Genomic DNA, 17,566 nt, shown 5'->3' with positions numbered 1-17,566 from the left:
ACAATACATACTTTAGCATAGACAAGCCACACGCTGTGGTGCAATTGTAGAGTCTTAAGCCTCTAACGCCGACATTCGAGGTTCGATTCCGAGAGGGATGTACTGACTATGTATGCGCTACCCGATTCATTTTACCTTCGATCTCCTTGGTTTGGGACGTATGAAAAATATTAGGTTAACGCAGAATCATGTTACGTTATTTTTAAAATTTTCCCTTTCTTAGCACAAGCACAGCTGAGAAGCTTCGATGCATGTACTCCATAACGCGCTAAAAAATAACGCATTTAATCACACTTTCAATTCCAAGCAAACGGGAACTTTTGTCAATGCATGATTTCCTGGTACATCCATTACACTGATGCACACATCACAGCTACAAAATGTTAGAGTCGGAATAAAGCGCGTTCCTACAACTGATCATTTCGACTACCCGAGAAGCCTTGATAAAAGCATGGTTTTGTGCACACTGAAAAGCAAGCAAAATTAGATGCATTACAGAAAGCGGACTTTGTGGCTCTTACTGGGGATCATTGGACTTCCGTGACCGTTAGTAATTCTAAATACATCTAATTACAAAATGTTCAATGATCACACTGTTTTAGCCTAATGTACAAAATAATTTTGGCTAATGTTACTCAGAGTTTAAAGAGTAAGCTGGTCAAATTACCTTTTATGTTTCTGACTTATTTTTTTAAGAAGAAAACTGCACTTTATGTTGAAATTTTGGTTATTATTATTTAAAGACAATACTATTCTGAAAATCTACTTAAAGTACTTAAACTACCACTTTATTTTTAAGTCTGCCCAATTTTAACCAGGGATGATATTTTTGTTTCTGTTTTGAATTCAAATGCAGTTTAAAAGCTTTTTTTCAGAAATTAAAACAGCTTCAGTTTACAATATTCATGTCCATGTCTATTATTTGATTCTGTAAGCCCACTAAAACCGTTTTAAATTAAAAAAAAAAAAAAACATTTGCGATTTGGGGCAAATTTACGTGTGCGATTACATACGATTAATCAAGATTAATTCTTACACAGCCTCTAATTAATTGGATTAATTTTTTTAATCGAGTCCCACCCCTAATATATATATGTAGATATATATGTAGATTTGTATATATATGTGTATATACAGTATATATGTAGATATGTATATGTTGTATATACAGTATGTATATATGTGTGTGTATATATACAGTATGTGTGTATATGTATATGTATATATGTATGTGTGTATATGTATATATATATATATATATATATATATATATATATATATATATATATATATATATATATATATATATATATATATGCCAGCAACACTCATGACAATGACAAAACAATTACATTGTCAATCATGTTACGTTATTATTAAAATGTTTGCTTTTCTTTTCATAACTTCTTTAACACACTACTTCTCCTGCAGCTGGTATTCTGCTAGTATATATATATATATATATATATATATATATATATATATATATATATATATATATATATATATATATATATGTGTATATGTGTGTATATCTATACTAATAAAAGGCAAAGCCCTCACTCACTCACTCACTCACTCACTCATCACTAATTCTCCAACTTCCCATGTAGGTAGAAGGCTGAAATTTGGCAGGTTCATTCCTTACAGCTTCCTTACAAAAGTTGGGCAGGTTTTATATCGAAATTCTACGCGTAATGGTCATAACTGGAAGCAGTTTTTCTCCATTTACTGTAATGGAGATGAGCTTCAACGCCGTGGGGCGGAGTTTCGTGTGACATCATCACGCCTCCCACGTAATCATGCAGTACATAGAAAACCAGGAAGACCTCAAAAAGCGCTGAAGAAAACATGCATTATATAATTGAGAAGGCAGCTAAACAATAAGAAGCGAGTGACTGACACATACAACCATATTCATGAGTTCTGCTACTTCGGAAACAAAGCACGATGTAAACCTACACTTTAAATTAAGTTCATAGACAGGTTGCCGCTGGCGTTTGTAATTTAGTGCCTGCCCATATAAGGCCGTCCGTCAGCGGCAATCCAATAGCAAACTGCCACGGGTAAATATTCACGGGTGAAGGACTGTGCTTATGGAGAGGAAGATGAGATGGTCAGGGTGGTGTTTGACACAAACTCAGCGAAACTGCGAGAAAGTTTTAAGTGCCAGGACTAAGGTAACATTAAATACAGCCATGGACATAGCAGGAGATGGCACCAGCACAGCTGGGAACCTTCGATGCATGAACACCGAGTGGCTCACGTGAACTGACGCAGTGCACAGATAAAAGGCAACAGTTCCAAAGAGCGCTGAACAAAAACCGAATTACACAATTGAAAAGGCAGCAAAAAATATGAAGCGTCTGATACATATAAGCATATTCATAAATAAACTGCGGAAACAAAGCACAGGCTGGAAAAAGTCAATGTCCCGCTAAAGGAAGACAGTGTAAAAAAACCCGTGCATGCAGTGTGTCAGGTCTCAGATAAAGAAGAAGACGAGCTGTTTATTGATGCAGTAAGAAACGAATCGATGAATGAAACCTGTCATCTTTACAACGATTGACAAACACGGAATGTAACTTGAACACAACACATCCTACAAATACGAACCTGATTGAAAGAAATAATGATAATCAAATCCTTGATGACAGCAACACTCAGTAACACTCACAAAACAAATACTGTATATTGACAGTCATGTTACGTTATTTTTAAAATGTTCCCTTTTCTTTTTCTAGCTTTTTTAACACACTACTTCTCTGCTGCGATACGCGGGTATATATATATATATATGTATTGTAGCGACCCGGCAGTCAGCGCTGCCGGAGTGATGCATTATGGGAAGGTTGTACGTTCACTGCTTTTTATAATGTTTTTCCTGTTGTATTTATTAATGTCTTAACTTGTAAATAATTGTTGTGTTTGTGTTCAATTAGTTGGGTGGGTTTGGGTCATCGCCGTCCGGGTTATTTATTTTGTAAAAAGTACCGTTTATGTGAAATGTGTCTTCGTGCATGACCTTGACCATGGCAGTGCAATAATGTCGAGCTTTGTTTACTGGCTATCTGTGAATAAAGAGATACAACAGGACAGAGCTGTTATTCATTGCTAAGATTTTATCTAAGCAATTAATGCCGAGACACTCGGAGTCGTGCGGTGTATGGGACACGAGTGCTCGTTACTTGAGAAGCGGGGTACAGCTGCGTGCTGCCGAGACACTCGTAGTCGTGCGGTGTATGGGACACGAGTGCTCGTTACTTAAAGAGCTGGGTACAGCTGCGTGTTTAACGCTGGCAATCCGCTAGCCAACAGCTTAGGAAAGGTGCACGGCAGCGATCGGCTTAAAAACCTTCAAGACTCGACCCCAGGTCGCTACATTGGTGTCAGAAGTGGGAGACCAGGCTGTTTAGAAGACGCCGTTATGGAACAGAGTCTTGAAGAATTGGAGCGTGCCATCTTAGAGAACAGCGTTACGTTAGAGCCTGATCAGCGGAGCTGTGCGGAGAAAAGCGCAGACCGGCCTGATGGTACCAGTATTCCCCGGACAGTGTTGCGATCTTCTGAGCACAGCCAGAGGGGGCCGCCAGCTGCCGCAGCGATACCCCAGGTTACCAGTCGGACGGTCCGCTTCTCACGGTCACCTGCTAAGCTGCCGCGATACAGCGGATTGACTCCTTTAGAACCATACCTCGCACAAGTGGATCTGGCCGCGATACACAATGAGTGGAACCGCGAGGAAGCTGCGACACACTTGGCCCTTGCCTTGGAGGGTCCCGCACTTCAAGTACTCATTGATCTGTCATCGGAAGAGTGTCGTGATCTTCAGGCTCTCACCGCTGCTCTCACCCGTCGCTTTGGACAAAGAACTTCAGCAGAATGCAACAGAGACAAGCTGACTAGCCGACGTCGGCATGAAGGTGAGAGTATAGGAGCCTTTGCCGCTGACGCCAGGGGATATACGAAAAGGTTACCCTACTTTCTCGACAGCAGTGAGGGAAGAACTCGGCCTTCATGCTTTCCTGCGGGGCCTCACACCAGAACGTCTTCGCCAGCATGTCTGTCTATCGTCACCCGAGATTTGAGCGAGGCACTAAAAGAGGCTGAGCGGGTTGAAGACGCGTACTACAGGCTGAGTCACCGACAAGACGAACGCCACGACCGAGTCGACTAACAAGAGCCGTTGAACGAAGGGCGGAAGGGGACCTGTCTGAGGCAGTGGAGGTCAGCCGCGCCCAATCAACATCAATCAACCCCCCGACGGAGACAACAAGTGGACTGCTGTTTTCGATGCGGAGAACCAGGGCACTTTGCCAGGGATTGCCCTGCCCCAAGTCCTTTGCCTCGTACAGCATCACCGCAGGGAAACGACATCGGGTGAGGCCGTGAGGGGACCCTCGCCTCGCGTTTTTCAGCACCCCTCAACAAAGACTGCTTCAAAGTTGGGCGCTGTGGATTTTCCACTGGACTATACCTAGACTGCACTATTGATGGACGGCCATGCAGTGCCTTAGTGGACACGGGTCCACTATTTGTTTGCTAAGAAAAGGAGTGTTGCCAGAAACAGCTAGTCTTCTTCCCGAGGGCTGGACCCCACAAATAGCGAACTACGCGACGGTTACGGGTGAACGGACAGTAATGCCCGGAAAGAAACTGTTATCTGTGGTGGTAGGGACGAGCCAGACCAACCACAATTCTGGCTGCGGACATTAAAGACCAGTGCATTATTGGGTTGGACTTGTTGGCCCACTGGGGAGCATGTGTTGATGTGTCTAGGGCCGTCCTCTGCCTAGGTAATGAGACTGCGTGCTCCAATCGGGCTGGAACCGTCCTGGAAGGGCTGCTGGCTTGGATTTGCCTGGATACCACAGCTCACCGGCTCCCGACCGTTGTTCGGAAGATGCAGAGACTCAAGGGGACCCCCAGGAGAATGTTGCAGCTCAGACCAGTGCTTCCCAACGGTTTTCCTCACGCGACCACCCATCAGCTGAGACAGTTGCCGCTGTAGAGGAATGGGCGCGAAGTGGGGAACATCTGAACGCCACAGCAGGAGCAACTTCAACAACTATTGAGAGACTTTGTGGACATTTTTGCGGCTCGAGAGGAGGACTGTACTAGAACGAATTTAGTGAAACACCACATAGACACTGGCCATGCCGCCCCATTCGCTTTGCGCCCCACCGATTGCCTCTTGCGGCGTCAAGCTGCCGAGGAAATGATTTGTGAGATGGCAGCCAACGACGTTATTGAGCCTTCGGACAGCCCCTGGGCTGCACCAATGGTCATGGTACGGAAGAAAACGGGGTTGGCGCCTGTGTGGACTTTCGGAGGTTAAACGAAGTCACTCGAAAAGACTCATACCCACTGCCACGCATCGATGATGCATTGGATTATGTGGCTGGATCCTGTTGGTTCAGCACCTTGGACTTGCGCAGTGGGTATTGGCAAGTGGAACTGGCACCAGAGGACCGACACAAAACCGCATTCACCATAGGACAAGGGCTGTGGCAATTCAAGGTGATGCCATTTGGACTGTGTAACGACCGCCACCTTTGAAAGACTGATGGAGCGGGTCCTAAAAGACATTCCCCGAACCCGATGTGTGGTCTATCTGGACGATCTGCTAATCCATGCCAGAGACTTTGATCAGGCTGTCCACAATTTAAGGGAAGTCTTGACAGCCATTCAGAAGCGCGGGTTGCGGTTGAACCCGCAAATGTAACCTCCTCCCCCGACAGACTCAGTTTCTGGGACATGTGGTTAGCGAGAGTGGAGTGGCTACCGACCCAGCGAAGGTGACTGCCGTGAGCAACTGGCCCCCACCAGCCAACATCACCGAGCTGCGGAGCTTTCTGGGCTTAGCCTCATACTACCGGAGATTCGTGAGAAACTTTGCAACCATTGCTAGCCCCTTGCACCAACTGACGAGTAAGGGCCAACAGTTTGGGTGGACGGAGGACTGCGCCGCTTTTCAACAACTAAAAGCTGCTCTTACCAGTGCACCTGTCCTGGCTTACCCTGACCCCAACCAACCCTTTATTTTGGACACTGACGCTAGTAATGTGGGGGTTGGCGCAGTACTCTCCCAGAGGGGGGAGACCGGAGAGAGAGTGGTGGCCTACTATAGCTGCAGCCTCAGTCGACCGGAGAAAAATTACTGCGTTACCCGGCGGGAGCTATTGGCAGTAATCCTGGCAGGACGACACTTCAAGCCTTACCTTTGGGCACTAAGTTTACAATTCGAACTGACCATGCTAGCCTTACATGGCTGTTAAACTTCCGCAACCTGAGGGCCAGGTGGCAAGGTGGATAGAAATACTTCAGGAGTATGATTTCGAGGTGCAACACCGACCAGGACGGCAGCATGCAAATGCTGATGCCCTCTCCAGGCGACCATGCGTCCTCGACGACTGTCGATATTGCCGCCGGCAAGAAGAAAGGGGTATGGGACCATCATCATCAGCAGCCGGGCTAGAGGACACTGATGGAGCAGGGGAACCATTCACCATCGAACAGTTACGGCAACTACAGGCAGACAACCAAGTGCTAGAGAAGGTAAGGGGTTGGCTGGAGACCCAGGAATGCCCCGATTGGCAAACCGTGTCTTCCCAGGGGCCGGAACTCAAGTTGTTACATTCGCAGTGGGGCAGCCTGGAGTTGCACGATGGTGTGATCTACAGAAGATGGCAGGCACCAAGGGGGTACTGACCGCTTGCAACTTCTGGTTCCCCAGGCTTTACGCACAACGGTCCTCCGTTGGGTTCATGGAGCAGCTGGATCTGGGCACTTTGGAAATGCAAAGACAGTGCGTCGCTGCGCAGCGATTCTATTGGCCCGGATGTCGACAAGATGCGGAGATGCACGCCCACTGCTGTGACGCTTGTACGGCGCAGAAAGGACCTGGCAACGCTCTCACGCGCCACTACAACAGTATCTTGTCGGGGCTCCCATGGAGAGGATTGGGGTAGATGTACTGGGTCCTTTCCCTATCACCGAGGCAGGAAATCGTTTTGTTTTGGTGGCGATGGACTACTTTACTAAATGGCCGGAGGCATATGCCATTCCAGATCAAAGTGCCTCCACAGCCGCCCAAAAATTGCTGGATGAAATGTTCACTCGATTCGGGGTGCCGAATGAACTGCACAGCGATCAAGGGCGGAACTTCGAGAGCCGTTTGTTTAAAGAGGTGTGTCAGCGGCTGGGGGTGAAGAAGACCCGAACCACTCCCCTTCACCCTCAAAGCGATGGACTGGTCGAACGGTTTAACCGCACCCTGGCGCCAACTTGCCATCCTCACTAGTCAACACCAGAGAGACTGGGACCAACATTTGCCTCTGGTCTTGTGAGCGTATAGGACAGCCGTTCAGGAATCGAGTCAGTGCACACCGGCGGGGCTGATGTTCGAAGAGAGATGCGCACGCCGGTGGACTTGGTGTTTGGCTCGCCCCCTGAACCTGAGCTTGTTGAAGGTCACGAGATGGACTATTTCCGACGATTAAAAGAGAGGCTGAACACCGTGCATCAACTGGCCAGGGAGGCACTAGCGGGAGCTGGAGCCCGTCAGAAACGGGCATATGACATTCGGGCTCATGGTCCAACTTTCAAGCAAGGGGACAAAGTGTGGGTCTTTTGCCCACAAAGGAAACGGGGGTTGTCCCCAAAACTGACACACCATTGGCAGGGACCGGGAGAAATTCTGGACATGATTTCGGAAGTTGTTTTTCGAGTCCGAATGCCTGGAGGGGCAGACGGGTGGTGCTACATAAAGATCGCTTAGCACCATACCACCCATTGGCCCCAGCACCAGAAGGAATTGGAACTCAAAGTGGCTCTCCAACCTCCACACTCGGTGTCGAGACAGACATTGAAAGTCTCCGGACTGAACCTGACACGAGTAGTGGTGAGTCAAGCAGGCCAAAGTGTGTTCGTCGCCGACCGGGATATTTATTAGACTTTGAATGTAACGACTAGGGTTGTGAGGACACTAAACCCTCTTGGGAGGGGGCTATGTAGCGACCCGGCAGTCAGCGCTGCCGGAGTGATGCATTATGGGAAGGTTGTACGTTCACTGCTTTTTATAATGTTTTTCCTGTTGTATTTATTAATGTCTTAACTTGTAAATAATTGTTGTGTTTGTGTTCAATTAATTGGGTGGGTTTGGGTCATCGCCGTCCGGGGTTATTTATTTTGTAAAAAGTACCGTTATGTGAAATGTGTCTTCGTGCATGACCTTGACCATGGCAGTGCAATAATGTCGAGCTTTGTTTACTGGCTATCTGTGAATAAAGAGATACAACAGGACAGAGCTGTTATTCATTGCTAAGATTTTATCTAAGCAATTAATGCCGAGACACTCGGAGTCGTGCGGTGTATGAGACACGAGTGCTCGTTACTTGAGAAGCTGGGTACAGCTGCGTGCTGCCGAGACACTCGTAGTCGTGCGGTGTATGGGACACGAGTGCTCGTTACTTAAAGAGCTGGGTACAGCTGCGTGTTTAACGCTGGCAATCCGCTAGCCGACAGCTTGGGAAAGGTGCATGGCAGCGATCGGCTTTAAAACTTCAAGACTCACCCCAGGTCGCTACAGTATATATATATATATATATATATATATATATATATATATATATATATATATATATATATATATATCCCGATCTACATACTCGAATAATGGATACTTTATTCGCCATTAATGATTGTTTTGGTAAAGCCATACTCAGTGTATTCATTAGATGAACGGTAAAAAAGTAAGAGCGAGGGGAGGATGACTTATTGAGGCATGCAGGCTGTAGTGTCGCCAACTCTATCTGAATTGCGATCACATTTGAAAAAATATATCTTTTCAAGTTCTATTTAGTCCATATGTGTCAAGCTCAAGGGCAGCGGGCCACATCCGGCCCGGCGTGTAATTATATCCGGCCCGCGAGATCATTTTATATACTGTATTATTGTTATTAATGGCCCGGGTATATGAAGCGCTGGTAACACAATAAACTACAGATCCCATAATGCAGCGCTTCAGCTGCCTTGCCGAACACTTACCGCGTTAATCAAGTCTACCTTATGATGCTGCAAGTTATTGCGAAGCTAGCTCACCCGATGCTGAAGAGAAAAGGTGATTCTGAAAATAGAGCCTTTAAAAACCGATGGGAGGCTGAGTATATGTTTACTGAACCTGTGTGTCTCATTTGTGGAGCTAATGTGGCTGTAATTACAGAATTTAATCTAAGACGGCACTACGAGACAAAACATCAGGGTAACCTCAATGCAATGCAGAAGATACAGAAAGCAGAAGAATTAAATAAGAATCTGACACTTAAGCAGACGTTTTTACCCGTGCACAATCACAAAGTGATTTCAAGTGAAGCTGCTTTTATGGGAGACACAAATGCACCAGTTCACCTTGCCCCACTTTCCCTGTTGCCAAGTAATGTTAAACCAAGTCGTCACTACGGTGTTCCCAAATACGCACTTTGCTGATAAACTGAGCGCACTGCGCACTGAGTTTGCACGGCGCTTTGGTGACTTTGAAGAACAAAAGTCTGTCTACATGCGCTCGAACCTTGTGCATGTTTGGTAGCACATATCTGTGTGAGAAGCTCTTCTCAGTGATAAAGACTAACAAAACAGCACACAGGAGTCGCCTCACTGATGAGCACCTTCAATCCATCCTGAGAATCTCCACAACACAGAACCTCACACCAAACAGAAACGAACCTGTGGCCAAAAAAAGATGCCAGGCGTCCAGCTTTAAAATGACATCTGAGCAAAGACAACTGAATGATTTGATTTGTTATTGCTGAAAGGAACACATTTTATTTATATTTCCAGGTTTTGTTATGCAGCATGTTCATATTTGAATTTGTATAATTTTGACAGGATATATTTTTATGGAGAGCAAAATCTTTTGGGATATTTAAAATCTAAGTTTATTTTTTATATAAAATTACATAAGAGTAAAGAAATTTGAATGTTTGTTCTTTTAACGTTTACTGTATTTCTAACTTGTATAATTTAGACAGGATATATTTTTATGGAGAGCAAAATATTATAAGTTGTTTAAGGTTTGAGTTGATTTATTCAGGAATAATATTCCTGTCTGTTTTTACCATTCCTACCAAAGATATTTCTGTCGACTAAATAAAAATTCCTTCTGTTTAAAATTTAAATAGAACTTGAACAAATACGATAGTTCATAATATCCACGCAGACTTGCACGTAAGAGCGGGAGTTATCCGTTTTAACAAGCAGCGTATTGCACTGATACGAAATAGCTGTGTGTGTATATATGTAGATATGTATGTATATATATGTTTATATATGTGTGTGTGTATGTATGTATATATATATGTATTTGTGGGTATATATGTGTGTGTGTGTATGTATGTGTGTATGTATTTATGTGTGTGTGTATATGTATGTGTATATATGTAGATATATATATATATATGTATGTATATATGCGTATATGTATAGATATGTATATATATATATATGTATGTGTGTGTGTAAATATATATATATATACTACTGCTGTGTTTTCCCAACAAAGATTTCTTAGTGACGCAGTATTTAGTTGTATGAAATTAAATCAAATGTGAAAAACTGGCTGTGCACAAATGTGGGTCCCCTTGTCATTTTGCTAATGGGTTTTTGAGGAGCAAACAACAAGGCAATGATTATTGTCTATTACGCACATTAAAGAACCATCAACAACAAATCAAATTAATATATTGAACAATTATTATAAAAGTAAATTTGAATAAATCAGACTCTGCAGCTGCATGAATAAAAAAAAAAAAAACAAATCGAGCATGTGTTCAGGTAAAGTACCACTTCTGGCTGATGGATTTGGTCCAAAAGTTAATACAAAGTTACAGTTTTGGTGTAACAATCACATGCCAAATTTCCATCTATCCATCCATCCATCTATCTAGTTGTGTTTTTGAGTTATTTACACACACATACATGAGTCCAAAAGTTTTTTGGACTCTGGGAGGTCTAAAACATCAAGATTCATCAATCTCGAGGTCATATTTTTTTCATGATTACTATACTTTCTCTATACTTTGTATACTTTGTGTACGAAGTGGCAGGTGAATTACTGTCAACAAAAAGCAGGCCCCTGAAATGTTACTCACTAGTGATTTTTCTGTCCATACGGTAAAAGTTTTGTTGACCAGCACATTTCAGTTTCAGGCGTTTGAATTACATCTTGATATACAAAAAGCACAAAGAAAGGGAGACACATAAGTCACTTTCTATTCCACTGGCTTTATGCGTGTATTCAGCTCGGTCTGTCACCGCAAATGCTGTGTGAACAGCCGCCCTCCGTCACCAACCGCTGTTCACTGGATGAATATACGCGGGTGACTCATGGTGGATGACTTTCTGTTTTATAGTTAAGTTACAAGGGTTAAAAACTAACAGCAAGAATATTCATTCAAAAATGAAAACTAAAATTATTTTAGTAAATTATTTTATTTCAGTTAGTCTTTCCAGCTACTTTAATAGTTTCGTTTAGATTTAGTTTTTCATTTCAGTTTTGTTAATTATTTTATTTCAGTTTCCAAATTTTTTTTTAAATAATTGTTTCATTTTTGATTTTAGTTTTTGTTAACTATAATAACCTTGGTGTACAGTAATTGTCCAACAAGGAATGGAGACTGTTGTGCTTGAGGCTCAGCCATATAATGAGAGCTGATTTTACATCATACACAACTAGCCATGCCAGCTAATGATGAGCAACATTGTAATATCTCCTCTTGACTTGCGCACAACTGCAGCTATACCAGGGAGACAATGTGACTCATTCACATATTCCTAGAGAGCTAAACGGAAGTTCTCCCCTGGTCTTGAGGAACTGAGATTTTCCTCTGCCTTACCTTCATGGGGAGATCATTTGGCATGTTGCTTCTCAGCACTTAGCATGCAGCTCGTGAAGTCATTGGCCGGTGATGAACACCATCTGGGATTTGTGGGCTAATGTGTCAGTTCTTTTTTCACCCAGTTCACCTTGAGACTCGCAAGATTGGTTGCAGTCTCCAAACCACTCCTGTCAGTTGTGGAGTGATCATGAGCCACATCTACTGAATGTCACTAATATGAAGGAAGAAACACCAATCGTTATATCTCTAATCCTCCTTGAGGCTTCACCCAGACTACTGTCACACCTACAGCGGACACGGCTCAGTGTCAAACCATGCCCATACTGCATCATGGGCCTGAATGCCAGCTGTCTATTGACACATCAGGGTCCATTACAAGCTGAAGCTCTCTAAAATGAATATTTACAGTATATACTAATTACATCAGATGTACATAACACCTGCAGACGAAGAGGATAAGGAGAATATGAAGGTGCTGCTGGTGTTAATCTTTCTGCTTTTTCTACCCATTTAGACTTTCCTTTTGCTCTGCAGTGCCCTTTTCTGCTTCTTTTGTATTCACCTGTACAATGTGGTGCTTTAGAGGCTGATGGTTCTAAGTTTAGTAAGTGCTTGAACTTCATCTGTGATTCAGTGCACAAGTAAACTCCAGTTTGAATCAAAAGTGGTTTGCACAAAACAAATCCAAAGTAGGTCTTTTAAAACTGTGTGCAGAAAAATAATGCCACCAATGTGGGCTTATCATATTCCACCTGCCATAGGCTGGGACCAGTAATGTCACTGTAGCACCAGTAGAGAATTTCCAGTATGTCATATATGCTACAAACAAGGTAGGAATTAAGTGTGCCAAGGGATCTCACATTTGGTTTGAGAGACATTTAGAAAAGGTGTTAAGGAAACCAAGCAGGAGCTGGGCTTATTTAAATGTGTCTAATGGCTTCTACCTCCAGGAAATCTTATAAAGCTGGTAGAGTAAGCTAATTAAAGGGGCAGTGTCACTTGCCTGTACCTGCTACCAAGTAATCTGTTACTTTATTCTATTCTCAGAACGGAGTGGCCAGACAGAGGCATAAGCAGGAATTAGTGCCCTGTGTGAATAGGAATGAATTCCTACTGTACTCTCCTCCTAGCATGCAGAGTGCAAAGTGATGACGGATTCACAAGCTGACAAGTGCAAAGCAAACAAGCCTTTTGCCTTCATTAAAATGGACTTCTTTAAGCCTCCATTTATCTCTGTGACAGCGCACAATCGATCCACAAAGGAACAGGATGCAATTCTAACCCTTAAATGACTCCTGCACCTCACTCACTACTACACAGATTTGGAAACTACAGTCGCTTAATAACTTGATGCATTGGTAATCTTGTATACCAAGAAGAAGGCTATACAAAAGGATGAATGAACATCCTCAAAGAGCTAGCTGGATGCTATTCTTTGAGCAACAGCAGGAGGCAGCCCAGTGGCACTGGAGCTGGTAAAAGTGTTGTACAGTACCAGTTCAAATACAAAACAGTGTGACCCATTCTGATGCTCTCTGAGGCAATGCTGAAACGAGCGACTTCAGGCTGTCATAATCATAAAAAGGTGTGCAGTAACATGACCGAAGCTTCCAGGGAACCTGCCATGTGACTTGGCTGAAGCTCACCACCTTTCTCAGTGTTATGTTAAGGAGGTACTTATGATATTACACAGGCCCAAAGTAACTTGATTACCATTTATTTTACCTGCTTTCTTTATGTTTAACTAATACGGACCTGTTCTGGTGGGAAGCAATTGTTTGGCCATAATAACTTTGTTTGACTGGCAGTTTTATTATGTTATTTCAGCCATGCCATACATAAGTGGCTAGTATGGCCCACACGTTGAGTGTTAGACCTGAGCGTCACTGGGGCTGTGAAAATAGTGTTAGAAGTATTTGTCCTGAGTATAGACATATAGCATAGACCCAAGGATTACTTGGGCTGTAAAAGCATTAACAGCATTAGTCTTGAGCATTACTTGGGCAACAATATAAGTGTGTCTTATGTAAGTGTCAGGCACTAGCATTACCTGGACAACAGTGTAGACGCATCTTCTCGTCTCAAAATGGCGTCTGGTAAGAAACATTTTTCAGCAGCACAAGTGTTGCATGCTCTTGACAGTGATACAAGCAGTGATGTTGAGGAACCTCTAATCTGCAGGGTTGACAAAGCAAGTCTTTCTTCAGGCAGTGAAACTGAAATAGACAGTGAATCTAAAAGCATTTGGGATGAATCTGAAAGTGATGCTCAATTGTATTTGGGTTTCTGTTGACTCTGCCTCAAATAAACTAGCACCACCTCGTTTTGATTCTGTCGGGCAGCCAGGAATAAAAGTGAATGTTGACAGCCAAGATCCTCTTACTTACTTGAAGTTATTTCTTGATGATGATGTGATTGAAAGAATTGTTTTTGAGACAAGCCATTATGTCTTGGGTAAATGACTGTATACATAAGCAGTTTTCCTGTTTTGATAGTATATGCGTTATTATTCATAATTATTATTTGTGTCATTATTGTACTTTTCACACTTCTGACTTTATACTTTCAGAGTTTTGCGCATTTTTAGAAAGATCATTTTTAGTAAAAATGTCATTTTTCAACTCAAAAAATGCAACATTTTTTAAAGGTTTTTTTTTTTGAGAAAAAAATGTATGCCAAAGAGGTTAAAACAATGCACCCCCTTTATTCTACCAACAAGCAATAATGAACTTATTGTTAATAAGCTTTAGTAAGACAGAATCCGTAGTTGTCAATGTGCAAGTCAAACCTGGGTTGAGATCCTGTAGATTCAGTAATGTCTGATTATTTTATTTATTTTTATTCAGCCCATCAAAAAGGATGTGCTGATGAATAATGAAAGAGCACAGTGGAAAAAAAATCACAGAAAGCTGTGTTGGAGATGAGAAATCAGTGCTATGTTTTAATTTCCATTGAGTCAGTTTGTTGCTGTAAGAAATCTGGAAACTCTACTTTGAAAAGATTGTAGTGAAATTACTGATGGGATCAGATGAATGCATGGTGGCCAGTCTACTTATTTCATTTGACGGCCATGGCGTAAAGATGTGCAAACAATGTGTTTGTGAATAGCGGTTGTCTAGTTTCACATACTGTTTGTAAAAGCCTTTGTACCATCTTTCTTTAGCAGAGAGTTCAAGGGCAGACTGTAGAAGCATAATCTGTTTTTGTTTGTTTTTGTGCGAAATGAAATATTTTGTCTAGAGCTCTGTCTTGGTGTTCACCATGGCCAAATTCAATTAGCTTTCCAGGAATTATCCAATTAAACATAATACTGGAGATTGTGTGGTGACATAGCACTGTGAAACGTCCTGTTTTGATGCAGCTGACCTATAGCACCACCAAGAAAGAGACAGAGCTGGGGATTTATAAATAATTTATAAATAATATAAATGTTGGTAAGTTGTCCTGTTGCAAGTGTGCATTTCTGAGAGTACCTCATAGCACAAAACTATTATTCATGGTCGCTCCTCACCTCAGAGCTTCTTGAATGCAGATAGCAATTAATACAATGGTTCTGCAACAATTTGAATTGGTTTAGTCAATCTATATAGTATAAATGCTGGTTTCTCTGTAAAGTATGGTGTAAGAGCCAATCCTAGAAAGTAATGTTGAACTTATTTAAGTGTTTGCTTAATTTCAATAATATAATACCAGTTTCTTGTTGCTTCCTAGAGTATGGTATAGCCTTTTACCCTCTGTAAGTTAACATGAGATAGAACTCTGTAGAACAGTGTTAAATAAGTTAAGAAGTCTTACTGCTAGCGTGAACTGTTAGATATGTCTGCAAATAGGAGATGTATTTAGCATGCATGGCGTACTTAACTTGCAGAATACTAGAATTACCAACGCCTACGAAAAAACTCGTAAACCCAGTCCACCTTAAATCTGTTCGCACCTCTGTCGGCCTCTTTTGTTTTGTAAATGTGTTGATAAGCCCAAGCAGCAAGCATCATGCTATCCCATCCTCCCACCGCCACAGATACGGCAAAAACCTTGGTTATCAGGGAGTGAGGTAGTACCTAGAGCTGTATAGGCTAAAAAATATATTGTTATTTGGAACGCATGCATTTCCTGTGTGTTCCGTATCTACAAAGATCTATGTATGTGTAGGATGACAGGAAATACAAGAAATGTTGAACACATACCTAAAAGACAAACTTTTTTCATGTTTTAGTACTAACGACAACATTTTGACATGAAGTGTATAATGTGTGAGGACTGAAGTCCAAATATCAAATAAGCACTTTCACAAAAGATACAAATATAACTGAACAAGTGAGCTTTTTTTCACGACTTTAACTGGAGAAAAAGAAATTGGTTTAGTGTATGTCGTCGTAGCGACTAATTTGATAGTACAGTGGTAAAAACTGCTGTGTCCTATTCAAAAGGTCACAGCTTCGAGCCTTCCTGTGTCCCAAAATAAACGTTTTTAGCAGTGAGCTACTGTTATTGTTACCATTATACAGCAAAAACATACATTTGATTTGAGTCATGTCGCCAAAGCCTTTTCTCCCTTTGTCCATCCACCTTGCCTGTTTAAATTTGTCTTTAAATCATACCAGTAGTGCCGCCCATATTGAAAATAGTGCTCTGCAATTATGTGTACTTGAGGTTTGTGTACATATAAAACGTGGCCATGCAAATGGGAATGAAGTCTTTGCTTGGAAACCATTTGAAGATGATGCAGCTTATTTTGTTTGTTTTTCCCTGATTTGTCCTGATGCCTTTGACCTGAACTAGAATAATTTTACTGCAGAAAGTCTTCTCTATGATGTGCTTCTAAACTGTCTAGACATGTTTAGTTCTAGTAGCTGGTGTGGGCTGGGCATGTGATCAGTAATAAGGGGTGTTCAGCTCTGTTTGGTGAGGCGATTCCTTTAAAGAAGGTTTAATGACTACTTTTGAAATCTTTTTTGTAATTAGGTCTTACTCTACTGCTTTTTATCATTCAGATTTTAATAAGGAAAATGGACTTAAAAGGTACTTAAAAACCTGCATTGAGAAGTGAGCTGTTTCAATTGTCCTCTACTCCCCACAAAGTCCTAAAGTCAGATAAATCTGATCAGGGTGTCAAAAATGACATATTTTATTTGGTCATTATTTTTTCAGTAAAATATTAACATATGGAAGCCACATGTGAAAACACAAAAGTGCACACCATAACGCAGTAGCTTGTAGAAGCACCTTTACCAGCAATGGCTTGAAATAATGGTTTTCTGTCTCCATTTCTCTCATTGTTTTGAGATGTTTGGCTCATTTCATCAATTCAGAAACAATTTGGCTCTTAATTAGCAGAGGCCTGTACAAAACCCAGCTTCTTTTTTCCTTTTGTTAGTCACTGATTTAAAGACTTGTTGGTATGTGTAGGATTGTTGTGCTGTAGCAGAGTCCAGTTCTGGCCAAGCTATCAGACAAATGGCTTCATTACAATGCTGCAATATGAAGATGGAGTCATGCAAGGTATGCACTTATTTAGACTCATTTTCTGATTTTAGACATATGAACATTTTTCATGCGCACATATGCCTGTCAATACCCAAATGCAGGTTTTGTTTTCTTTGGGATTTCTTCAGGTAAACCGGTTTGATGCTTGCTCCTGGGAAAACTGTCAACTATATTGAATGTTATTCATC

General features: G+C 42.1%; 1 protein-coding gene across 4 annotated transcripts in view; it reads right to left on the bottom strand.

Annotated features, from left to right (window-relative positions):
- ttc28 (tetratricopeptide repeat domain 28) overlaps positions 1–17,566 on the bottom strand; it is a 473,813-nt gene that overhangs the window by 128,297 nt on the left and 327,950 nt on the right. The window lies entirely within an intron of this gene.

This window comes from Polypterus senegalus, chromosome 12 (assembly GCF_016835505.1).
Source record: "Polypterus senegalus isolate Bchr_013 chromosome 12, ASM1683550v1, whole genome shotgun sequence".
Lineage (NCBI taxonomy): Eukaryota > Metazoa > Chordata > Cladistia > Polypteriformes > Polypteridae > Polypterus > Polypterus senegalus.
This window is presented reverse-complemented; position numbering and strand designations above follow the sequence as displayed.